General features: G+C 44.5%; 1 long non-coding RNA gene across 2 annotated transcripts in view; it reads right to left on the bottom strand.

Moving 5' to 3' along the window:
- Positions 1 to 3,969: 3,969 nt before the first annotated feature.
- LOC115084365 overlaps positions 3,970 to 26,310 on the bottom strand; it is a 48,719-nt gene continuing 26,378 nt past the window's right edge. For both annotated transcript variants that reach the window (XR_003854532.1, XR_003854531.1), the window contains 2 exons: positions 21,967 to 22,028; positions 3,970 to 5,379 (listed from right to left, as the gene is read on the bottom strand). This is a non-coding gene — a long non-coding RNA (uncharacterized LOC115084365). The remainder of the gene's footprint in view (positions 5,380 to 21,966; positions 22,029 to 26,310) is intronic.

Here is a 26,310-nt window from a genome sequence, read left to right as displayed (position 1 = left end):
CGCGGTGTTATCGCTGCCGGCTTTCACACCCAATAGTGCCACCGTGAAAGGTGGTGCTATTGGGTGCACTACTGGCGACGATAACGGTACTTACCTTATCGCCGCCAAAGACATCGCAGCGTCTGCCTCCTCGCTGACCCGACTCCACCCCCGGCAAGTTATCGCACATAAGTGATAGAAAATGACCCCCTAAGTTAGCTGGACATGTCTATCCAACTAACTTAGAAAAATGGACAGGTTCAAATCGGATTCTAGATTTAATAACTCATCTTTCCAAACCCAAGCTCAAGGCAAATTACAACCAGGTACACAAGGTATTTTCCTGCCCAAGAGGTGGGCTTATAATTTAAGGGGGCCTATTTACTAAAGGTTTTCTCCTATTTTGTGTCTATGTGAAAACTATGTAGTAAATAGGGCCCTTTACTATCTTGTGGTATTTTCCCACAGAGAGAAAAAATACTGTGGGCTTCCCTCTGTTGTTTTTCCCGCGGCATTTTTCCCCTCCATTGGAAAAATACCACAAGGAAAGTGACAAAAATTATATGATAGTGGCCCCTTCCCCTGTAGCCATCTTCTTAAAGGGCCACAGTGGTCCTAAAAACCCAGCCCCTCCCATGTGTAAAAGCCCCCCCCCCCCGAGGGTCTTGAGACCTCCATCTACTCCCTGCTGCCTCTATTGGCAGCTCAGAAGTGAAAAAAGTTCCATAAATAAAATTTATGTCATGTGGTGATGCTCTGCCCTCCTACTCAAACCTTCTTCAAAAAAGGCCTCCCCAGCTCCACAATCCACCTCTCCAGTAGAACATAGCCATCCACCTAGATCCCTGACCCACCCTATCCCAACCTCCATCCCTAGCATATCTGGTAGTCTAGGGCAGTGGTCCCCAACCCTGTCCTGGGGGCCCAGTAGTCAGTTGGGTTTTCCGGATATCCACATTGAATATGCATGAGAGAAATTTTGAATGCACTGCCTTCCTAACATGCACATTTTCTCTCGTGCATATTCATTGTGGATATCCTGAAAACCCAACTGGCTACTGGGCCCCCAGGACAGGGTTGGGGACCACTGCCCTAGACTACCAGATATGCTAGGGATGGAGGTTGGGACAGGGTGGTTCAGGGGTTGGGGACCTCTAGTCTAGGGGGCCCAGAGCACCATCTAGGCTCAGGGCTGGTCTCTGCCATTTTTCAAAATGGCATGGACTGACCTTTGCCCCATCATGTGATAGGGAAAAGGCGAGGTGGTACCATTTTGGATTTAGCAATCAGCTGGCCTGGAGCCTATAGGGTGTTCTAGGCCCCACTAGACTATTCTATATGCTCAAGAGGGATGGGCTAGGGTGGATGAGCTAGGGGTTTGGGGTGAGGTGACTGTTTTCTATTGGGGGCATTATGTGAAACTAAGGAGGGGCCTTTTTTAAAAGGGGGGTTTGAATAGGGGATGGGCATCATTGCATGACTTATAAAGTTTATTTTTGGAACTTTTTTCACTTCTGGGACACTGCTAGAAGCAGTGGGCAGGGGTCTGTCAAGACCCCCAGGGGAGATGGGGTCTGGCACATGGTGGGAGTGGGCTATTTTAGGCCAGCATGGCCCTTTAAGAAGCATGTCTGGATCATTGGGATGCACATTAGCATCCCAATGTCTCCCGGAAAAGTTAGCTACACCATAATTGTAGCTAACTTTTCGGAACTTTTCGGAAAATAACACGTCTTGTTTTTATTGAGGCAAGCTACGTTATTTTATTTACATAAAACGAGTTATTAATGAGTTATTAATGAGTTATTAATGAGCTCATTAAAATACATGTATTATTTCAGGAAAAACACAGATAATGCTGTAATAGATGATAAATGCAGGAACTGTAACTTTTAAACAAGCACGCAGGCACACTTCATCGGTTCGTGTCCAGGGGCGTGGCCATTTTATAACATATGCACATATATGCACACAAGTTATAAAATAGCCTGACCGCACACACGTGTGCGCCCCTATGCATGCAATTGTTGCTTCTACCGCATAAGTGGGTGTATTTTAATACACAGGCACCAACACCATTACCAGTCTTCCCAGTTCACCCAGGTAAGGAATAGGACTTCCAACCCCTCCTAGTTTAATAGCCTCCCTTCTCCCCTGTTAGCTTTGACCTTTAAAATCCCAATGATCTACCTAGAATTTTTTGTTTACAACTTATACATCATCCATAGCAGAAGTAAAGTTATGCAGCAGGGTATCCTGCTGTCCGCCTGGGTGCATAAGTATTTATGTGCAAATTTCTATTTTATATTCAGGAACACCCATGTCCTGCCCAGATCACACCCATGCCCCACCCCTTTTTTGGAACTTTTCATTTGTGCGCATAATGGTGTATTTGGGCGGCTTTTAAAATCCACTTGGTGCTTGCCAGCCAGATTTATATGTATCTCCCAGTTTTGGAGCATGCCTGGCTTTTAAAATTCACCTTTTATTATGTCTTAGTAAATATACCCCTATGCTTTTACTGCAGGCAATGGAGGCTGAAGTGACTTGCCCAAGGTCACACAGAGCATCTGTGGGAGAAGCAGGATTTGAAACCTGGCATTCCTGGTTCTCAGTCCATTGCTCAAACTACTGCACTAATCCGCTGGTTGCTGCTGGTTCTCAGTGGTTTCTGCCAGGCAGTATAAATAACCCTTGCCACACTAGGATGCGAGGGTGCCTCATCTAAAATTGTATGGGCCTGTCAAACAATCTCTGAAAATTTCCATGATAGGTCTTAAAATGTGCCTGACTGAGGCCAACTGATGGCTCAAAAGTAAGGTTGGATGTTACCATGCAGGAGATCTGGTTTCAGTTTCTAAGTGTAGCTTCTGATCATCAGGCCAGATGAGACTGGGAATTCCGTGGAAGGCAGTTGTCATAGGCCCTGGTGCTGGAGGGAGTTGCAGCCAATGCACGGTGGTACCATAAAATGGTCAGATTTTGGGTGCATATGTAACATATGGTTAAAAATTATAATGGACTCTATCTCCTCAATGTTTTGTTATTGTTTTATCTGAGCATGCTCCAACTTTAGTTGAGTTACTCCTTGAAAAGCTTTGGAACAGGCAAGATCTCTCTCTAAAGCACACAGCCCTAGAGGACCCAGCTCCCTGAAGAGCATTAATAATGTCACCTAATTTAACTGGATTCTTCTTGCTGAGGCAAGTGAGTATCATGGGGTTGCATTAATCCACTGTTTAGTGAAATCTCAGTGCATGAGCAGCGTTGCCTGATGTGAATGATCAGATTGTATCAGACAGGATTAATATCATTTAATGTACTGGCACATTTTGGAATTTTATTGAACTGTAACAAACTACCTCCTAACTGGAATCTCTGTGAGTCAAATTTAATGTGTGTAAGAAAATAAACTAGATGGCTGGACTCAGCTGAAGTGAAACCTTTGGTTTTATTTTGGAGTCGCACAAGAGCATGGAGAGCAGAATGACTAGGGAGGAAATTACACCAAAACCTACCCCTTTGAGAAATCTTGCTGATTCTGGGAAACAGTATAGTTACACATGCATACTGACTTTCAGAGGGAACTGCAGTTTGTAGACGCTGGCCAAGGCCTGTCAGATTGATGGCTGGATTTGATGACAGGCAGTGGGGATGCTGTGGAGGCAGTCAGTATTCACAACCCTTGGAGGGAGGAAGTCCTAGCTAACACACAATGGCAACACCTAGTGGCCATATTCAGGATACAGATATATTGGGTTCCAGAAGGAAATATGGTCTACAGCCTCTGACCAAGGATGTTGCTGTGCTGACTGGGCTAGATGGGAAGGGCAATTATAAAACAGGAAAAAAAGTCCTGTGTAGTTTGTGAATGAAAGCTTATGGCTTGGCTGCCTCAGCAGATGCCAATTCTGATTTGAGCTGGAAGTGCAAATAAGCAGCAGCAAAACTGAACCAAAAATAAATTGTTAAAAATGTCTGATCACACCATAACTATTTATTTATTTATTTATAGACTTTTATATACCGAAGTATTGGCGCAGGCCTTCACTCTGGTTTACATTTTTAACAACATTATACATTAAATTCAGCATAACAACAACAGCAGGTTTACAATTATAACTTAGATATACGAAAAAATTCAAGGGGGAGTAGCTTAAACATGAACAAACAAGGCCTTATATCTGAAAGTTTTGCACAGGATCATTCCCATCAATACCAGCTCTTCTTTTACGGTGCAAACGGTGGGCCTGGGTAAAAGAGCAGTGTTATTATTGTGCCCCCTTGATAATGGAGGCACTGGTACCCACTGCCAGATGAAACATGAGGGTTGCTCTCTTGAAATGGGGCAACATTTCATATAGTAATGGGGGCTATCTCCTGTATGGAACAGGGAGGCCCCATGTCCTAACTACGATTTGAGAAATTCGCTACAAATTTCTATAATAAATATGTATCCCTATGCATAGTCAAGGTTTATTTATGAAGCCATTCTGATGAAGGTTTACTGTAAACCATTTTAGTAAAAACAAGAGTGAATAATATTTCCACAGCTAATAAGAAACACCTTGATTTATCAGAGCATTACATAATTCCGGTCATCAATAAAACAAGAAACTGAGGGGTTAATCTGGACTATGAGAAGGAAGCATATTTGTCTGTCTCCCTTTGATCTGAATCTTATTTATGAGGGACTAAGGCAGACTTCCATTTACATGTTGCCCAATAATAATTTTGAACACAGACAGGAAGAATGTTCACTTCATCTGTATTTTATGATGGCTTCCTGATTTGTGGTTACTTACAGCAATCACAAAAGGGCTGCAAATCACAGAAACATCAGAAAATACAGCCATGAAGAATGCTGGTACATTAACAGCTCTCGCAGATGAACTTTCATCGGTAACAGAAATAATAAGGAAAATGCGACAACAGCAAGGACTTTGCGTGAAGGGCTGGGGAAAGTAAAGCCCACTCTAATAAACTGCCAGCTCTTTAGCTGGTAGATGGAAATTTTAAAAGGTACATTTTTCAAGATTTTCCAGTTTCATTCTTAAAGGTGAGCTTTTATATTATGATAATCACATATACTGCTGCACAGCCGAGTACATCAGGTTTTTTTTCTGCATTAGTTTTCAAAGTGTAAACAAGAGTGTGATCAGTATGTGATCACTGGTGCCTCTTTCATCTTCTCCAATGTAGCATCCTGAGTCATTTGGACCCCTTGTTATCAAAGTACTGGAAAAATCAGTCTCTTTCATTCTGCACCCTTTAATGTCACTAGTTTGCCAATAGAGGCATGCCCAGCAATATCAATCATCCTTCTGTTCTTCCAGGCTCTGGGGCCTCAGAGCATCACTTCTGCAGTTCTGCACCCTGCTGACCCAGCAGATAGGAAGCCTGAATTGCACCAGGAAAAAGAGAGAAAAGGGTAGTTTGCAGGGAAATAACTAATCATATCCATCTACAGAATGCAGAATAAGGCAGAATCTTGTGAACACACAATTTGTCTTGAAAGATTATATTCCAATTTAGATTTGAAATTAACAGGTTAAGTCATTTGCATATGTTCACCTTTGGGCTTTACAGCGCATTCACTCAACTTTATCCTGTATAATCCTGCCACCACCCTGCAAATTCTCTCTCTTTCCCCTGGATCTTTTCCTCCTCCTCTCCATTCCCTTTTGACTGCAGAACAGTGTTTCATGTTGCATCTCTCTTCTCTGCCGACCAGGTTCATGATTTGCAATTGAATGTATGGTGCTAGGAAGTCTCATGACAATAAACTGCATCACATGTTCAAACTGCTACAGTGAACCCAGTCAGCATAGGAGTCAGATGTAGCATGAAATAGGACTCTCCTCCTGACAAAGAAACAGAGGACATGAGAACAGGTAAAAGCCATGTGACTCAACCAGTCTGCCCATCCATATCTCCTACTAAGCTTTATAGTCCCTTTCTATCCCCCAGAGATCCTCTGTGCTTGTCCTATGTTTTCTTGAATTCTGATATGGTCCTCATCTGCCCACCTCCAAAGGGAGAATGTTCCATTCATCTAACATCCTTTCTGTAAAGAAATATTTCCTTAGATTATTCCCGGGACTTTTCCCTTTTATCCTCATACCGTGACCTCTTATTCCAGAGCCTCCTTTCTGTTGAAACAAGCCTGCTTGCTATGCATTTATTCATTGAAGGAATTTAATACCTCTATCATATGTCCATTTTCCCTCCTTTCTTCCAGTGTATATATGTTTAGATCTTTAAGTCTGTTCCTATATCATTCAAATGAATGTTTTATAATGAAGGATGTTGACCATTCTAGTAGCTATCTTCTTGACTGACTCTATTTGGTTTATATCCTTTTGAAGGTGTTGCGTCGGAGGTGGACCCTTGGGCCGAGATGGGGTTGACGCAACCCGTAGGTAAGGACCTACGGGTCCCCACCGTCAGCAGGTGGAGTGGGCTGAAACTAGAGGCCGCTGGAGCTTCACCAATACCAGCCCTCGTTCCCCTCGGGTTGAGCTTTTGGGTGCCGGGGCCAGCAGGACTTAGGTGGGCCTCAAGGTTAGTGAGTAACGAGAAGTGGTTCAGCCCAGAGACAGCAGCCAGTAGATGGCATAGTCCTACCCTGGACTGGATTCGGTACAGGAACTCAGGCGCCAAAGGAACAACAAGTAACTGGAGGCGCTCAAGCAAAGGAAAGCCTAAGCCTTGTAAGTTCATGTCCAGAGGATAGGCAAGAGGAGGCATTACTGACCGGCTAGGATCAGAGCTGGTGGCAAGTGGCAGTCGTGGCAAGTAGCGAAGAACTCTAGACACAGAAAGGTCTATAACATAGTCAAGGCAATGGTCAGGGCACGAAGAAGGCAAGCGTAGTCAAGCGTAGCTGAGGTCCGGGGTTGGAGATAGGCTGAAGAGTAGTCAGGCGTGGCAGAGGTCTGGAGTTGGAGATTGGCTGAAGAGTAGTCAGGCGTAGCAGAGGTCCGGGGTTGGAGATAGGCTGAAGAGTAGTCAGGCGTGGCAGAGGTCCGGGGCTGAAGACTAGTCAGGTGTAGCAGAGGTCCGGGGCTGAAGACTAGCTGAAGAGTAGTCAGGTGTAGCAGAGGTCCGGGGCTGAAGACTAGCTGAAGAGTAGTCAGGTGTAGCAGAGGTCCGGGGCTGAAGACTAGCTGAAGAGTAGTCAGGTGTAGCAGAGGTCCGGGGCTGAAGACAAGCTGAAGGGTAGTCAAAAAAAGCGGAGTCAAAATCCAAAGGGTCAGTTCAACACATAGATGAGACAGGAATGGAGAAGACAGGAACCGGGAACCACAGGAATCAGGAACATGAAGTAGAGAGGATTCTCTATCAGCAATGAGTATTCTGAGTACAAGGAGACCTGTTGCAAAGGCAACGCTATCGAGCGAGGCCTGAGCTTTTATACGATGAAGAATCTGACGTCAGCATCCTGGGCTGTGGCCAGGTTCCCGCTGCGGGCCCTTTAAAAGAACTAGTTATGTGTACGCGCGTGCCTAGGGAGGGGCATGGCGCCAATGGCAGCGTCTCTCTGCAGGCCACGCGGAGAAGCCCGACGAGCAAGGACATCTTGGCTAGCAACACTGGGGACTATGGCAGAGCCGGAGGCACTGGAGGTGACCTGAGGTCGGAGCTGGCGGCCCACCGCCACCAGCGAAGAGGAACCAGGAGCTGGAGTCCGCATGAGAAGGTGAGAGGGCCACACCGTGGGTCTGCCGCAGGCGGCATGCATAACAGTACCCTCCTATTTATGCCCCCCTCTTGGAGATCGGAGTTTGCCCAGATGGGAACGATGATAATTTGAGAGGAGGGTCTTATCCAGGATGTTTTGAGCTGGTTCCCACAAATTCTCTTCAGTCCATATCCCTCCCAGGAGAAAAGGTACTCCCACTGGCGGCCCCTACGGTGGATGTCCAGGACTTCATGGACTTTGTAAGTCGTATCAATTTCTGCCACCAAAGGAGGTGGCTCAGGGACTTTCCGGGCAGGCCAGGATAAAATCACGGGCTTTAAGAGAGATACATGGAATGTATTATGTATTCCCAGTGTAGGAGACAGCTGAAGCTGGTATGTAACAGGTCTGATGCATCGGGTAACAGTGAAAGGACCAATGTATCTAGGAGCAAATCTCTGAGATGGAATTTGAAGTCGGATGTATCGAGTACTTAACCAGACTTTCTGGCCAGGGAGGAATTCAGGAGCCGAGAGACGTCAACTGTCAGTAGTTCTCTTGGCCCACCTAACCATGATCTTAATAGACCCTTGCATGAGAACTACTTCATTCTCCTTTTCCAGGAGTCCATCTCCCCTGTGACAGTAGTTCACACATGTTCAAAGCTATAAAGAAGGCTAATAAGAATGCCATCTTGAACAGTATGGCCTCATACAAGGATATACACACTCTGCCTCTTGTCACATCAACAACAGTGTACTGTGCGTATTGGTCTCTACTGATCCTTGTGCCATTCCCGTTCCTTCTCTTCCCTAAGTCCTGATCACCTCTGTAATGATAAAAGACCCAGTGGAGACTTCAAGGCTGTGCTTTCCTACAAAAGCTATACTGGCTGAAGGAACCTTTGCTGTGCTGACAGTATTGCTTTTTTCTCTGGCATGCATAATGAATTCTATTATCTGCTTCAGTCATATTGGGCCCATCACCAGTGTATTCCTGGTCCTGATGACTCTGGAAATGCCTCCAACCTCTCTTACAAGTGCACTATAAGCTCTTTAATCTGCTGATGGTGCCAATATCCTGAAAATGGGCTAGTTGAAGAGAGATAAAAGCATTTAGCAATTTCATTATACATGCCATACATGTTTTGAGGCTGCTTCTCAACCAGGACCTGCAACCTTGTTGGACCTCTTGCCTGCTATGAGCCTCAGGGTGCCTCGGATACTGTCCACTTCTGGATCCCAGCCAACTCCATCTTCACTCACTCAGAACCAGTGCTAGCTATGCCTCTCCAGTGATGTCACTGCACATGGGACTAAAGGGCTAGGCTGAACACCGGAGGTGCCATGTGCCTTTGTCATATGCATGAAGGAGCACGTTTTGTGTGCAATGTTTGCTGCCAGGACATTGAGGAAGGTTTTACGGACATAAATGGGCTTTAGAAAATTGCTCTAATATTTACTTTTATGCGCAAGTCCTTTGAAAATTCACTTCTAAGGATCATTTTTCTCTATTGGATTTATGTTTTATTTTTGATCATTTTCTTATTACAGTACCTTCACTTCATTCAGTATGTGTCTGCCTATTGCTGAATCACTTAAAGCAGAGACAATCCCTACAATTATTGGCCATTAGGGTAACCTATGCCAAAGTAGACCTAATAGAAAGCCACGTTTCATGTCATATGTACGATACATTTCTCTAACTGTAACTCAGTATCATGGCCACCCAATCTGTTTATATATCTTATTAATGCTAGATCAATTTGGAACAGACTCACCACTATTTACGATCTCTTACAAAATGATCAGCTGAATATACGTTGTGATACCGAAACCTGGCTGCTTCAAACTGACAATGTATTTTTATCGCAGTTATGTCCATCTAATTATTCTCTTTTCTCTAGACCTCAATGTCATTGTAGAGGTAATGGCCTGTTTAGTGCAGTTCATATCTCTGTACCTTCACCCAGGACTAAAATGAAGCCCTGCTACTAACATTTAAAACTTGGGGGATTTGTCTTTTTTGCTGTCCCTGAGGGCTAATGATGGCTGATTAAGCTTTGGTCGTTGAGGCTCTGATTTCAGTAAACTCAATCTGAGTAATTTTATAATCCTTAGCAATGTCAATCTTAGTGTTGATGCTAGCTCTTTGTCCACAGCATGCGAGGACATTTTATCCTCCATATCTGCACTTGGTTGGGAACAGATTGTATATGAATCTACTCATCGTTACAGCCACACGCTTCATTTAATTTTCTTGAATGAGGATCATTTTCAACAGCTGTCTGTGATTACCTGTTTGGAAGTGCTTTGGCGTGATCATTTTTTAATTTCTTTAAATATCCTTTGTCCACTGTTGCGGACTAATTCCAACAGTCCCTGTCCTCCATTTACAAGTAGGCCCATATTGACATTGATTTTCTACACTCACAATGGATGCCAAATCTAGCTGTAATTTTACCTGCTAACATTAATGATGCTGTAACAACTTGGCATGATTCTCTTACTAAGGTCATCAATGAATTGACACTACTTAAGGTCATTTCCTGTCACGTGGCCAATGAGGGGCTATCAGAATCATTAGCCCCTTGTCCCTTTGCAACTTCACGAGAATCTTTGAAATGAGTGGAAGTGGAGGGTACGAATAAAGGAGACCGCTGGCCCACGAGAGGGAGAAAGCATCTCTTGGCTGCAGGTGTTGGCTGCGAGTGAGAGAGCAGAAGTTCCCTACTTTGCAGTTATGAATTGACGCAAAGAGGTCTATGTGAAGGTAACCCCAACCTTGGAATATTGAGTCCGCTACAGTGGGGTTGAGGTACCACTCATGTGGTTGAAAAGTGCGACTCAGCTTGTCTGCCAACACATTGTCCACTCCCGGCAAGTAGGTGGCCTTGAGGTACATCGAGTGGGAAAAGGCCTCCACCCAGATTTGTGCAGCTTCCTGACACAGAAGGTAGGAGCCCGTTCCCCCTTGCTTGTTGATGTACCACATGGCCACCTGATTGTCTGAATCAGGATGACCTGGTTGGAAAGGTGATCCTGAAAGACCCTGAGAGCATATCTGATTGCACGAAGCTCCAGGAAATGTATTTGGTGTTTGGCTTCCTCTGGAGACTAAATGCCCTAAGTTTGCAGGTTTCTGACATGTGCACCCCAGCCGAGGCTGGAAGCATCTGTTGTCAAGGTTATTTGAGGTTCTGGAACCTGAAATGGAAGGCCTTGTAGCAGACTGAATTGATCTGCCCACCAGGCCAGCGATAAGCGGAGCTGTTTGGTGATGTGGACAATGGTGGAAATTGGCTGAGAAGACTGAATCCATTGCGATTTTAGAGTTCACTACATTACTCTCATGGCAAGGCGAGCCATGGGAGTGACATGCACTGAGGATGCCATATGACCCAGTAAGACCAGAAAATGACATGCAATTGCATGTTGTCGAGACTGTAGTCGATGGGCCAGAGAAGCGAGAGTGAAAGCTCGATCCTGAGGTAGGAAGGCTTTTGCTTTTGGAGTGTCCAAGTTGGCCCCTATGAACGACAGGGTTTGAGAAGGAACTAGTCTGGATTTTGGATAGTTTATGAGGAACCCTAGGGAGATCAGGGGATGCAAAGTGAGACGTAGGGACGTCAGTGCAGTTTGCTGAGTGGGAGCCCTGATCAACCAATCGTCGAGATAGGGGTAGACATGGACACTTTGACTCCTGAGAAAGGCAGCTACCACTACAAGTCACTTGGTGAAGACTCGTGGGGCAGATGCTAGGCCGAATGGTAACACTCGATATTGGAAGTGTTTTGGGCCTACTAGGAACCGCAGGAACCTGCGATGTGATGGAGTAATTGAAATATGTGTGTAGGCGTCCTGGAGGTCTAGAGAGCAGAGCCAGTCTCCCCTGTGGAGAAGGGGAAGAAGAGAACCCAAGGTTACCATCTTGAACTTTTCTCTTTGTAGGTATTTGTTTAAGGTGCGAAGATCCAGTATTGGGCGAACACCACCTGACTTTTTTGTATCAGGAAATACCGGGAATAGAACCCCTGCCCCTGTTGGGAGAGGGGCACTGGCTCTATTGCTTGGGACTGGAGGAGGAGGGAGACCTCCTGCTCCAGGAATGATGAGTGGTTGAATGTTCCCCATGTCAGCCGAGGTGGGGAATCCAGTGGAAAGAGAGAAAGTTGAGGTGGTATCCTTGAGTTACTACAGCGAGTACCCACTGATCTGTGGTGTCTGTGTGCCAAGGTTTGGAGAAGTGGCACAACTGGCCTCCGACGGGAATAGCCGGAACTGGAGGCTGGGTACTGCTCTCTAGGAAGGAGTCAAAAGCCAGACGCTGGACCTGGCTGGGGGGGCTGGCTGTGACTTCTGTACTCGAGGTTGCCTGGGTTGGCTTTTTTGGTAAGGCTTAGAAGGCTGACCCCTGGACACTGGGGGATAGTATCTCCTTTGCCGGTAGACTTGTCTCTTGGAGTCTCTCCTAAAGGATCTTTTGGAAGAGGAAGAGAGATCAGAAGGCAGTAAGGAGAGCTGGTGCAGAGTCTCTTGGTGGCCCTTGAGCTGCGCCACTGCTTCTTGAATCTTTTCTCCAAAAAGATTATCCCCAGCACAGGGCAAGTCAGCTAATCTGTCCTGTACTTCTGGTCTGAAGTCTGAAGACTTTAGCCAGGCCCATCTCCTCGCACTAATTCCTGCCACCGAAACTATGAAGGCAGTGTTGAAGATGTCATATGCAGATCGTACTTCATGTCTGCCAGCATCTAGGCCTTTCTTTGCTAGGGTATGAAGCTGGTCCTGGAATTGCAGAGGTAAGGCTTCAGCAAATTCCTGAATCTTCGTGAATAGGGCCCTGTTGTATTGGGACATGTACAATTGATAGGAAGCAATGCGAGAGATCAGCATTGAGCCATGGAATACACGTCTTTCAAATGCATCCAGGAATTTTTGTTCCTTTCCTGGAGGAATGGAAGAATGAGGTTTGGAGCGTTGTGCCCTCTTCTGGGCTGGCTCCACAAACACTGAGTGATGAACCAATTAATTGATTTCTCTGGAAGCCAGGGGCTGACTGAACTAAGTAGGTGGCATCTGCCTTACGGTTGACAGGTGCCACAGAGCCAGGGTGCTCCCAATTTCTCTTTAAAAGGTCCAGAAGGATTTCATGAATAGGGATAGACATGATTTCCTTTGGAGCATCAAGAAACTGGAGAAGCTCCAGTATCTGATGCCTAGAGTCCTCTTCAGTCTGAAGCTGGAATGGAACCATTTCAGACATTTCCTTTACAAAGTTGATAAAGGACAAGTCCTCTGGAGGAGAATGATTCCTTTCATCAGGAGGAGAGGGCTGTGAAGGAAGATCATCAGTATCCTAAGACGAATCATCGGACCAAGGATCATAAGGCTCATCACCAGCTCCCATATGTTCATCAGAAGGGAGTAATGGTATTATCCGGGAAGGCCTGGGCCTAGGCATCAATGGCCTCAGAGGCGGCATCGAAGGAGGCATCGATGGAGGCACTCCCGAGGGCGGAATGGAGATCAGTGTTTCTTCTTCTGATGTCAAGGGTATCAGTGTGGAAGGAATCAGGGCCATCGGTTCCCTCGGATCCACCGGTGGAAGGGCACCGATTAACGCATCCATTCTTGCCAATAGCAGTGCAAGCGCCTTGGATATCAGATCGGTGGCCGGCTTGGGAACCGGCATCGATGGAAGTTTGAATCTCTGGAGTGCTTTACCGATGGCCTCTTGGATCATCTGATCCAATTCCTCTCGGAAACCTGGGGCATGGATACCCGGTTCCGGAGTAGGAGGCAGCACTGGCGAAGCCGGAGGGTCCACCGGTGAAAGTGGAGACGCGGCTCCCGGCACCTGTTCAGGTGGTGAACGCCTCGGTGACCCAGAAACAGAAGAGGATGGGGCCTTTTCTATATGGGACTTCTTTGTTGGTGGCTCAGATTACATCAATGCCGAGGGCTTGCCTGTATCGGTGGCCTGAGCTTTCCGATGGCGGTGTCGATGTTTATCTCTATGTTCTCCTCGGTCTTTTTCCTGAGGAGGAACAGAGGGGGTTGACACCCACGGAGTCGTCGAAGCCGGTCGGGCAACAGTGGTTTCCCGGTGCTGGCGCGAAGTCAACAGTACTGGTTCAGACTTTGAAGCTATTGATGGAGTCGGGGTTTTTGACCAAAAGAGAAGTTCCATCTTCTCCAGCCTAGCCTTGCGACCCTTTGATGTCATTTGGGCACATTTGGTGCAAGTAAGGACATCATGGTTGGACCCCAAACACATCACACAGACTGTGTGAGGGTCAGTGATGGACATTGTTTGAGTGCAGTTGGGGTACTGACGGAAACCCGACACCATGGCCTCAACAAAAATTTAGTCGCAGTGCGGTTGATGGCCGGTAGGCTGCGAGGGAAAAACTCGACGGGAATCGACCGCAAGCCGGTATAAAACTTACCATTTGACCGTGGAGCAAAGGTATCGATAAGGGGACCCCTGTGGGGTATAATTATTTGAAATTTTTTGAAAAAGTTCCATGAGGAAAAATTCCTGTCAGGAATCTCTGAAGAGCTCCTTAACCCGCGTGGCTACTGCTGTGCGGAAAAGACGACTGAAGGGGGACCCCTGCTGGATGCAGGGTTGGTGCTATTCTGGGCATGCCCAGTAGGTGCCAGTCAAGGTTCTAGAAACTTTGACAAAAGTGTTCCGTGATTGGGCTCCATCCTGATGATGTCACCCATATGTGAGGACTACCATCCTGCTTGTCCTGTGAGAACGGTTTACAATTGATAATAAAATAAAAATAAAATAGATAAATAACATAACCATAAAAATATGATGTGAGTAATTAACTAACAATTAAAATAATAAAGTTGGAGAAAAATACAATCAACGATAATATTTAATCTAGCATAGTATACCTTAAAATAAAATTGACTAATATTACTTCTTAGTAAAAATAAGAACAGATAGAAGCATGAAAAAACAAAAAATAGTCCTAATCTATTATCAAGAGACATCTTTGCCCTTCTCAGATTTAACCTTAAGGTTACTGTTTAATGGTCCGTGATTCCAAAAGCTTCTTAACGTGCGCATGGCGCCTGCAAGGGGAGGCCTCATGATACATTATAATTAGGGGGTCACATTAGCAAGGAGGCGCCTCCCTGCTAACGCGACCCCAGGTTACCAGCAGTCTGCTGGTTATGAACACCAACTCCGAGTTTATCGGCGTCGGTTTTCATAATGCAGCCGGTCGGACTTCTTAATGCGGCCGGCAGAGCTTTTTTTTTTTTTTTAACTTTTAAAAGAAGTACAGAAAAGCAGTACTGAGACGCACATTTATTTTTTTACATTTGGCGTGAATGAATAATAGGCTCATTCACATGCATTTGCATGTGATGATGTTACGAATGTCGCTGCCCGATGTCTCCACTCCGCCCCCTTACCTCTTTTGCGACTCCTCCCGTGGTTGATGGACGTCTGGCTGTCGCGGCTTCTGCCTGCCGTCCTCTCCGGCGTCCCTGATCCGGCTTGGGCGCTGCATCCCGCCATGTTGTCCAGGTACCATAGGGCGCGCGTGCCGCGTGGCCCTGCTTTTTATTCTCTCTTTGGCGTGAACCTCAGGGGCATCCCCCTGTGATGATGTCACGCATCCCGGATACAAAAGCCTACACTTTTGCTAGGTAATCGAGTTAGCAAGGGATCTCCTTATGGATGGGATTCGCTCTCTGTACCTAGCTACTCTGCCACTCCAACTTTTGGACTTTATCCTAACGGGGTACCCGCTCCTCGGGGGCCTCTCTCATTTCTTTCAGGTCAATATCAGGAACCGGTACTCACTCCTTGGGGGCCTATGTTCCCTTACTCACTGTCTGAACTCATCTCTTCTGCTTGGAAGAAACCACTGCCTACATCATCAGTGAGTTACCAACTTTATTTCCTCAGAGCTGTTCCCTGGAACCAGGTACTCGCTCCTCGAGGGCCGGCCTCTATTCCAGCTTCTGTGTCACCTTCTGGGAGAAACCACTGTGTGAGTAACTTTACCAACAAGGCTCTATACCAGAATTCTGTGTATGGTCCACTGTACCTCACTATCTCAGTTTTTTCCACTGCAGCACAGCCATAGAGGGAATTGCTGTTCCAGTATCCTGAGGAACCCTAGCCCAGCCGGGCTTCATCTCTACTCACTACTGCCACCTCTGGTGGCTTCTCAAATCTGTCTAATAAAAGATATAACTGTGTTGTGTGTCCCAAAGCTGAGCCTGACCGGTGGCCCCTCACGGGACTTCCCCCCATGGGCGTGGTCAGCTGCCACAGTGTCCAAGGGTCCACCAAAACCTTACAAACAATTACAGATGAGTGCTCTCCCATTCACTCCACATTGGATGCGCGTTAAATAGGCGCAAATCCCCTTATTGCATTAGGGGGTGGATTAGCGCTTATTTAATCCGTGTCTGACTGCGGGTTATACAGTGCACTCGGCCTTCAAGTGAGTGTAACTCAATGCCTAAGAATGCAATCCTCTCTCTGAGGCCCTCTATCTTATTCTCTGCCTGCAGGATTATGAACTCACAGGCCATTGTGAACATTCTGAGGAGATCCTAGTATTCTATTGACTCTGCTAAACTCACAAACTGAAAATCTTATAAGTAATGAATCTCTGTTACTACCTAATCACTAGTCTATCACACCATGAAAAAATGTAATGTATGCTATAAAATATGGAAACAAAATAACACAGCCTAGAGGTATGCATCTGTCAAAGTAGTACTTCCCTTGGAACTTAAAGCTTAGGGTGCTAAATGATTCAAGATGTATTAGGGGCAGACTAAATGCTGATTCTGTGACAATCTTAGTCATTAATGCTCCTTGACTGTACTTCCTTTCCAATTCTATTGCTGGACTCAAAGATGCATATTGTACAGAGCAACGAGTCTGGTTTAGGAAGTCATTCTCTCCCTCCTTCTTTGGATACAATAAATTGTGAATGAGTCAATTATTTTCCTCTTTCTTTAGGTACTAGCCCAATCAGGGATAAATGCAAATTGCTCATGGTGAGGGAAGCGGACTGCAATCCTGCCTAGCTGTAATTCCTTTTGAAATTGTAACTGTACCTGAAATCTGGATGCTCATGATAAAAAGACTGAGACTGTCCTTAAACAAGCATTTGAAGCGGTGGCAATCACCTTGCAGATTGATTCTAGTTGTTCCTTGGTGGCTCGCTCTTGCTTGCTTTTCTCCCAGGAGGTTGATGACTCGGGGGTAAATTCCAGGCAGTTATGGAACCAGCTGCTGCCTTGGCAGATACAAGCTGTGATTTGGTTCGCACTTCAGCCAGAGGGGTGGCTTTGATAGTAGCGGCCAGGCATCCATTATGGTTGAGAAATTGGTCGGCCCAAGCAACCTCCAAGGCTAACCTCATCAAATTGCCCTTTAATAGCTCACTTTTGTTTGGCAGCGAGTTGGAGAAAATGGCCAGTAAGTGGGCTGAATTTCTGGTCCCTTGTTTGCCAGAGGATAAGAAGCAGGCCCTTTAACATGAGAGGTCATGCTAGAGGGTTCAAGCGTTTTCAACCCTATAGAGGACTGCCCTATCAGAGGACTCAACCCTTTGGTAGATTTCAGTCCTTTTGTCCCTGACAATGCAGAAGAGGTGCAGGCTCAGGTAGTGTATCCTCTTTTATCAGAGGTGGGTCGAGATTCCATCGGTTCAGTGAGTTCTGGAGGTGATACGAGAAGGATATGCGTTGGAATTTTGCAGTATTCCTCTGGACATGTTCATGAAGTCTCCCTGCAGAAGAAGCAGGCAGTGGAGGGTACATTGGTAAGGCTTCTCAGTCTGAGGGCTGTGGTCCCAGTGCCCATGTCTCAATAAAATATGGGGTGATATTCCATTTATTTCATTGTGCCAAAGAAGGAGGGCTCTTTTTGTCCCTTCCTGGACCTCAAAGGCATCAACCGTCATCTGCGAGTGAAGCATTTTTGCATGGAAACATTGCGCTCGGTGTTAATGGCTGTGCAGTCGGGGAAATTTCTGACCTTTCTGGATCTGTCCTAGGCATATCTCCACATTCCCATCCAACTAGAATATCAATGCTTCCTGCGGTTCACAGTTCTGGGACGCCACTTTCAGTTTCGGGTGCTGCCCTTTGGTCTGGCCTTTGCTCCCAGAACCTTTTCCAAGGTAATGGTGGTAGTTGCGGCAGAGTTGAGAAAGGATGGAATCCTAGTACACCTGTCTTTAGATGACTGGCTGATTCCCACCAAGTCGCTGGTAGAGACCCGCCTGGTGACTCGCAAGGCGATTTCCCTGTTGCGGGAGCTCATCTGGGTAGTGAACCTGGCCAAGAGCAGTCTTCAGCCTATTCGGTCTTTGGAATATCTCGGGGCTCAGTACAACTTGAGGCAGAGAAAAAATTTCCTGGCAGAAGCTCGAATTCAGAAGTTGCCATCTGTTGATGAACACTCTACGCCCAACTGAGTGGTCTTAGCTGCAGGTGCTTGGCTTAATGGTGGCAACCCTGGAAGTGGTACTGTGGGCAAGGGCACATATGCATCCTCTGCAGTGCTCCCTGCTGTCTCAGTGGAACCCACAGCCTCAGGACTGTTCCATTCAGCTCCACTTGCCAATGGAGGTCTCCTCCCGACTGCAGTGGTAGCTGTAGGCAGATCGTCTAAAGAGGGGCGTCTCCCTAGCCCCACCAGACTGGCTAGTACTGACAACGGACGTGAGTCTCCTTGGTTGGCGAGCTCACTGTCAGGAGCTGGCAGCACAAGGACACTGGAATGCAGAAGAGTGTCTCTGGAACCTCAGTCAGCTAGAAGCCAGGGTGGTCCAGTTGGCAGAAGAGTGTCTCTGGAACATCAGTCAGCTAGAAGCCAGGGTGGTCCAGTTGGCATGTTTACAATTCAGCGACAGGCTGCAAGGTCGATCGGTCCGAATAATGTTGGACAACGCAACGACTGTGGCTTATATCAATTGGCAGGGAGGTACCAAGAGCCAACAAGTATCACTGGAAATAGATCAACTTATGGAATGAGCAGAAGTGCATCTCCAGATGATCTCAGCCTCACACATAGCAGGAAAAGGCAATGTAAGGGCAGACTTTCTCAGCAGGGAGAGTTTGGATCCAGGAGAGTGGGTGCTGTCAGATGAGGCTTTTCAGCTGATTCTGGACCACTGGGGTCTTCCCTTCCTAGACCTCCTGGTGACTTTGTGCAGTGCAAAAGTTCTGCGATTCTTCAGCCACAGGAGAGATCCGAAGTCATCGTGGATCGAAGCCCTAGTGTAGGAGTGGCCAGAAGACAAGCTACTGTATGCCTTTCCAATATGGCCCATGTTGGGCAAATTGGTTCAGAGGGATGGTGCTCTTGGTAGCTCCAGACTGGCCCAGGAGACCATGGTATGCGGATCTGTGGAAGCTTCTGGTGGATTCGCCTCTTCGACTTCCGGCACAGGTGTGTAAGGTTTCCAAACTCCAAGCCTTGTCTTACCGTGAGCCTTTCCTTCAGGTGACTCCAGGAGTGGTACAGCTGCTACTGTTCTTTCCTTTTTACCGAAGGTGGTCACTGATTTTCACTTGAATCAGTCCATCTCCCTGCCGTCTCTGGATAGAGAGAGATGCAGAGGAGTATTGTCTGTTGCGATCCTTGCATGTCAAGAGACATATTGTCAGGTATCTGGAGGTTTCTAAGCCTTCCCGGAAGTCACATCGCCTGTTTGTTCTTCATAGCGGTAGTAGACAGGGAGAGCAGGCTACGATAGTTCGCTTGATTAAGGAGGTATTCACAGCTGCATATGTGGATGCAGGGAAACAGTTAACTAGTCAGATTAGGGCTCATTCCACTAGGGCTCAAGAAGTGTCATGGGCAGAAGTTAGACTGTTGTCCTAGGATGGCAGAAATTTGAGTCAAACAGTTACCAACAAGGGCCCTGAACTTGGTGGTTGATGATACAGATAAGTATGGGAAAATAAGTGTGGGAGCTTGCTGGGCAGACTGGATGGGCCGTTTGGTCTTTTTCTGCCGTCATTTCTATGTTTCATTTCATTTCTATGTCCCATGTTGACATTTGCCGAACTGCAACATGGTCCTCCTTACACACCTTTTCCAGGTATTATCGTCTGGATGTGCAGGCCCGAAAGGATGTGGCCTTTGTGCGTGCAGTTTTAACTGGACTGTGGGCAGCCTCTCGCTCTATTCGGAAGTAGCTTGGTTACATTCCACGTGTTCTGGATTCATCTGACTGGACGCTAAGAAATGAGAAATCACTACTTACCTGATAATTTCCTTTTTTTTAGGATAGTCAAATGAATCCAATTTCCCTCCCATGGCTGCCGAATGATTGCATTATAGTCCTCGTGTGACTACGTGTTACAATGATTACCGGTAAGTGTTAACCCAGTCCCCTAGACTTATGTTTATATATTCTTGTCTGAGCTCAGTGTTGCCTGTTGGCTGAGTACTGAAATGGTTACTTGTTTTTAAACAAGAATTTTCCTAGTCTGTCCACAGTTGCTTTTGAAGATAGTACTGGCAGGCTGATGTCACTGCAGGGGTACATGTACTGTGACGTCAGTTTGCCCCATCTCCATCTGCTGGTAGAGGTGCATAACCCACTTTTTCTGGATTTTTCTGACTGTCCTAAAGAAAAGGAAATTATCAGGTAAATAGTAATTTCTCATTAGATGGCTGAAGCAACTATATCAGGATTTTGACATGTAAATCACAGGTATATACAGATATTACAGACAATTCTTGAAGCAGAAGAGCCATTTAATAATATGACTTCAATTGCAATACATAAACAGGACATCTATATTTACAATCTTGTATTATCACCATCCATTATTTGCATTTTTATGCATCTGTCACTGAGCATCTCCTGAATAATCTTGGTGCATGCAAATATTTTACCATTTTACCATTATGTATCTAAACCTTTATACCCCTGGCAACATAGATTTTTACCTTCATGAAACATTTCTTGGCTCCTGACAGAAAAGTGATGTGATGAGCTATTAAGTGAATATTTGAACAAATAAGCTTATAGTATGCAAATTATAACACAAAAGACCTCTTTACTGACTCGTCAAAATGGAAAAGTAACAGCTGCTGAGGCAAGACAATGGCACAATGGTACTCTTTTAATAAAACAAGAGACCTTTCACCCAAGTTTGTATCCAAATTCTGGCTCTCGAGCATTATACCAAGAGTGCTCCAAAGACTGTATTATCTGCTTAGGCCATTGTGTAGATACTGTTTGCATCCATATCTTGGCCAGTATAGCATATTGTCAGTGGAGCCTACAAATGATCCCTTTAATTATAGGATTCTAGAGATGAAAAGGGCTCAAATTTGGGCCACAGTTTCAAGAATATCAGTTGTTCATTTCCATAAGAACAATGTCATTCTTTATTTTATTAATAGTATATCACATGAAGGCTAGCTGGATGTAGGATGTGGTATAGAAAATCTGATTGAGATACTGTGTAAGAGAAGGAAATGGATCCTAGTAAAAGCTGCATTTTTCTTAACTTTTGATTGGCTTCCAAGAGAATAAACGTATTCAAACAAGTTTTAGTAAGACTTGTTCCTACTGGCTCTGTTTGAAATGGCCCTGGTAAGCTAGATTTTTCTCAGGTTAAAACAAACCTGTTTAACTGGTACATTTTAGATTGCTTGTAACCATGTCTATTTACTTTGGAGAAGAATACATTTTAATATTCACTTCAATAATAGGCTATTTTTGAGTCTCATAGTAAAGTTCTATAAACAAACACCAAATTGAGCTACTGAATGAGGTACTTAAAGTGCAGAAGTAAGTATTTGATTTTCGTTAGAACTGAAAACCAACAAGAACTGGGAACAATATACTTTATTTTAGTTTTTTTAAATTAACCCACTTTATCTGCAATTCTAGGCAGGGGACAAAAATACATACATAATAAATTAATAAGTAAAACAACTATAGACAAAGTAACTGTCCAGGTGACAACGAAAATAATAACCAGACTTGCCATGTATACATTCCTCAGTCCCATAATCAACAAGTAGAATGCAGAATGTTTTATATGTGCTTTTACTCTCTTTTGATCAAAAGTAATTGGATGATGTGGAATAAAAATTGTATAAATAAAATATCATATATGACTGTCAATTGGTTATGTATCACATTATTGCCTTTTCAATATCGAAATTAGCAAGAGGGCATCAACATATTTGTGACGCATTATAGCTAATATGTTGAAGTTTATCACATGGAATGTAACTGGACTGGGCACCCCAATAAAACAGGGACAAGTTTTTCTTACCTAAATAGGCTCAAAGGGTCAATTGTCTTTCTGCAGGAAACCCATATGACGGTTCGAGCCCACTTTAAAATTAAAAAAGAAAGGATTTAATCAAATTTTTGTGGCCCATGGCTCATCGCACAGTAGAGGTGTTGTTATAATAATACATAAATCAATTTCATTTCAAATACAATGTTCAGCTAGTGACCCTTGAGGTCGCTATATTATTATAGAAGGCCTCCTTTTTGGTAAATTGATAATACTAGCTTCTATATATGCTCCCAACCAATATGACTATGGATTCTTCTCAGAAGGTATAAACCAAGTTATGTTTATTTTTTTTTTTAAAAAACATTTCTATACCGTCGTTTAGTCGTGTACCATCACAATGGTTTACAGAGCGGCACATACATTCATGTTTATGTCTTTTAATAATGCACCTATTATGGGAGGCAATTTTAACTGTGTAGCGGATTATTTACTAGCTCATTCTGCATCAGCTGCAAACAGGCCCTTAGGCTCTAACAAGGTTATTCCCTTTATATGTGACTCTTTGCAGCTTTTGGATGCATGGCGAGTCCTGAATCCTGGGGTGAAAGATTTTACCCATATAACCCACTCAGTAGACTCAAAAGCTAGGCTGGATTATATGCTGATCACAGATTCTTTATTTTCGCGGCTCCAGAGCTCAGTTATAGAACCTTTGGTAGTCTCGGACCAGTCCAGTATTGTGTCTTACGAATGTCTGAGGGGGTCCAAGATCTCTCTAATTGGAGAATGCCTATGTGGCTTCTACAGGACAAAGATTTCAAATCCTTCTTAATAAATGGCGGCAATTTGAATCTCATAATGCACAACATCACTCAGAGCCCATCCTCTTTTGGGAAACCGCAAAGGCAGTTCTTCAGGGTGAAATAATTAGCTATTCAATAAGGTGTAAACGGGAACTAGATATTTCCATCCTAGATTTAACTGCCAAATATAACCAACGTAAGAGGGATTTGATTTCTAACCCTACCCATGAAGTTCAACAAAAATCTTTTACGTTAAAGGCGTCCCTTAATGAGGTTATCCATAGGAGAACGGCATCCTCTTTATTCTTATTAAAACATAGACTTTTCTTATATGGGAACAAAATTGGCCAAAATGCTGCCTCATCTGGTTAAAGGTGAACGGCAATAAACCAATGTTTCCAGTCTCTGGCATAAATCAGGGAAATTAATCACAGGTTCGGCAGATATTGCATCTTATTTCTAGTCTAATTACCAGCAACTTTATACTGCAGACCAGGAAGACCTTCTGGCTAGAGAGCGGTTCCTGCAACAGATCTCTTTGCCAAAATTAACTATTGAGCAGGTAGCCCAGTTGAATGTCCCAATCTGAGAGGATGAAATCTCGGCAGTGATTCAAAGCCTTCACAATTTCAAAGTGCCTGGGCCTGATGGCTTGCCCCTATTTTTCTATAAGACTTTACATTCAGAAGTATTGCCTAGCATGTCAGTGTTATTTGCAACTCTAGACCACCAAGGTGGCCTAAGCCTGGTAGAGATCCCACTGATACGGAGTCATACCGGCCGATCTCTCTATTTAATGTGACATTAAGAGATATGCTTAAGTGTTGGCCAATTGACTAGTTGACATTCTCCCGTCCTTAGTAATGCTGAAACAAGCAGGCTTTGTAAAGGGGAGGCATTCAAGCATTAATATTAGACATATTGTGCAGTTGTTAGAGCTCTGTCAGCAACATTAGTTTGTAGATTCTATCTTGGTGAGCTTCGATGCTGAAACAATTTGGACCAGGAGGTCCTCCCTATACGTCGGGTCCATTTCAGAGAATTTTATCCTTATTTCGGGAACGGAAGCAATCATTGGCTAATCTGTATAAAAAGTGTTACATTCCTCTGTGTCTTATACAACATTGAGGGTTCAGGCTGAGCTCTGATGTCGGGATTTGGGTGCAGCCCTAGATGCAGATGATCTGTTAGACTGTTTAGGTGATTTTTATAAAGCTATTCCTGCAGTTGGTTTAAGGGAGTAATTTTTACTGATCTTACATAGATTAACCTTATTGCCTTTATGGGCTTTTAAAATGAAGCTTATTATGTCTTCCCAATGCCCGAAATGTTCAGAGTCTCAGGCCTCGCTAAGTCATGGGCTGTGGGAATGCTCTACGATACGGAAGTTTTGGGAGTCCGTTTTGCACTATTTAGAGGACACTATGGGGTGTCCTTTGTTTTTGTTTGGGATTTTAGATGATATATGTTATACGAATCAGCAATATTGTTTGTTAATTAAAAGCTTTAGTATTTCCAAAAGATTTATCCTGCTTAAGTGGATTAAAAAGGATTCTCCAACGCTGGACTTCTGGTTTACCGAAATGTTGGATCTTTTGCAACTTGATCATCATACCTGGATCATTGCAGGGTCGCGCAAACGAGCAACCTTTATTGGAATTTGTGACCCTTTCATCAAACGTCTCCTGGCCAAAATACAGAAGAGATACATAGTGGAAGCTTAATCAAGCCTGTGTTATGCTGTAAATGACTGTAAAGGGGGAAGTTGTATTTTCCAGGGTTATCAATATTGTCTCACTATTAGTAGTACTAACCATGAGTTTTGTAGCGTCTTGGAGGGGAGGGTAAGAGGTATGAGGGTGAAGGTATGGGGGATGGGTAGGGAGGGATACAGAGATGTAGGAGTATCTGATTTGTTACAGTTGGTTAATACTGATAATGTTAAGAAAACCACAAAAAAGATATATATACAAAAAAAGTTATATTTTAGAACACATAAGTACAGAAATTGATACTGTATAGTTTTACTGCCTATTAACTTGGTTTCATTTAAATGCTTGTATAAAAAACAGAACTTTTAAACTTTGTCAGAAGAAAATGTTTGCAAGGGGATTCCAAACAGCTGGCACTATTAATGTATCTTCTTTGAAACAATGACTGGGTAGAGTATGGCAGTGTTTCCCAGCCAGTATACCATGGCACACTGATATACCTTCAGATCTGATCAGGTATGCCATGGAAAAGTTAGCCCTGCCTGATGCATAGATACAGACCTGCACATGGCTTCTGCTTACAGCACCTTGCACCAACAAGAGACACCAGTGGTGGCTCTTAAACACGTGGGAGCTCTTTTCTGAGAACAGGTGTAACATGCATGTCTCTTCTTCCTAGCATGAGTCCCAGAGTGTGCTAATTAATGGGCAGCATGCAGGGCACGAATAGCTGGGCCTCACTTTGTGCAGCACTTACATTGCACACACAGCAACTTATCTTCCCTTCCCTGAGCCTTCTTTAAGTCCTTCTACCCTCTTTGTCTTATTCCCAGGCTGAATGAGACGGGGAGAGCATGCATTGAACACCCGATGTGACTCTCTCTGAGTGGTGGGAGCAACAATAATGAATGAGCTCTGGTAGCAACATGCAACGGCTAAGGTAAGTAACTTAGCCAGCTGTCCGCACCACAGTGACTTCTCCCTTCCCCTGCACTTATGTATAAAGGGAGCTGGTCCATTGTGACAGGTTCATGTGTGTCTCCACTCCCATCTCCCTTTGTTTTAAAATTCAGAAGAAAAGCAGGTGGGGATTTCAGTACTTCCTTTGACCATACGAGTCCTTCTCCATGTCCACAATACCTGTTCCATGGAGGCTGGTATGCCATACAACATTTTTATTAATGTATATGTGCTTTGGGCTTTGTACTTGAAGACTGGAGAGTGATCAATGAACTCAGAAATGAAATGTCTGATCTATTAATTAAAATTTGTAACCTATCATTAAAATCATCCATTGTATCTAAGACTGGAGGGTGGCCAATGTAACCCCAATATTTAAAAAGGGCTCCAGGGGTGATCCGGGAAACTATAGATCAGTGAGCCTGACTTAAGTGCTGGGAAAAAGAGTGGAAACTATTCTAAAGATCAAAATCATAGAGCATATAGAGAGACATGGTTTAATGGAACACAGTCAACATGGATTTACCCAAGGGAAGTCTTGCCTAACAAATCTTCATTTTTTTGAAAGGGTTAATAAACGTGGATAAAGGTGAACTAGTAGATGTAGTGTATTTGGATTTTCAGAAGGCATTTGACAAAGTCCCTCATGAGAGGCTTCTAAGAAAACTAAAAAGTAATGGGATAGGAGTCTGTCCTTTCGTGGATTACAAACTGGTTAAAAGACAGGAAACAGAGTAGGATTAAATGGTCAATTTTCTCAGTAAAAAAGGGTAAACAGTGGAGTGGCTAAGGGATTTGTACTTGGACTGGTGCTTTTCAATATATTTATAAATGATCTGGAAAGGAATACGACGAGCGAGGTTATCAAATTTGCAGATGATACAAAATTATTCAGAGTA

This window comes from Rhinatrema bivittatum, chromosome 2 (assembly GCF_901001135.1).
Source record: "Rhinatrema bivittatum chromosome 2, aRhiBiv1.1, whole genome shotgun sequence".
In the NCBI taxonomy this organism is placed as follows: Eukaryota; Metazoa; Chordata; class Amphibia; order Gymnophiona; family Rhinatrematidae; genus Rhinatrema; species Rhinatrema bivittatum.
This window is presented reverse-complemented; position numbering and strand designations above follow the sequence as displayed.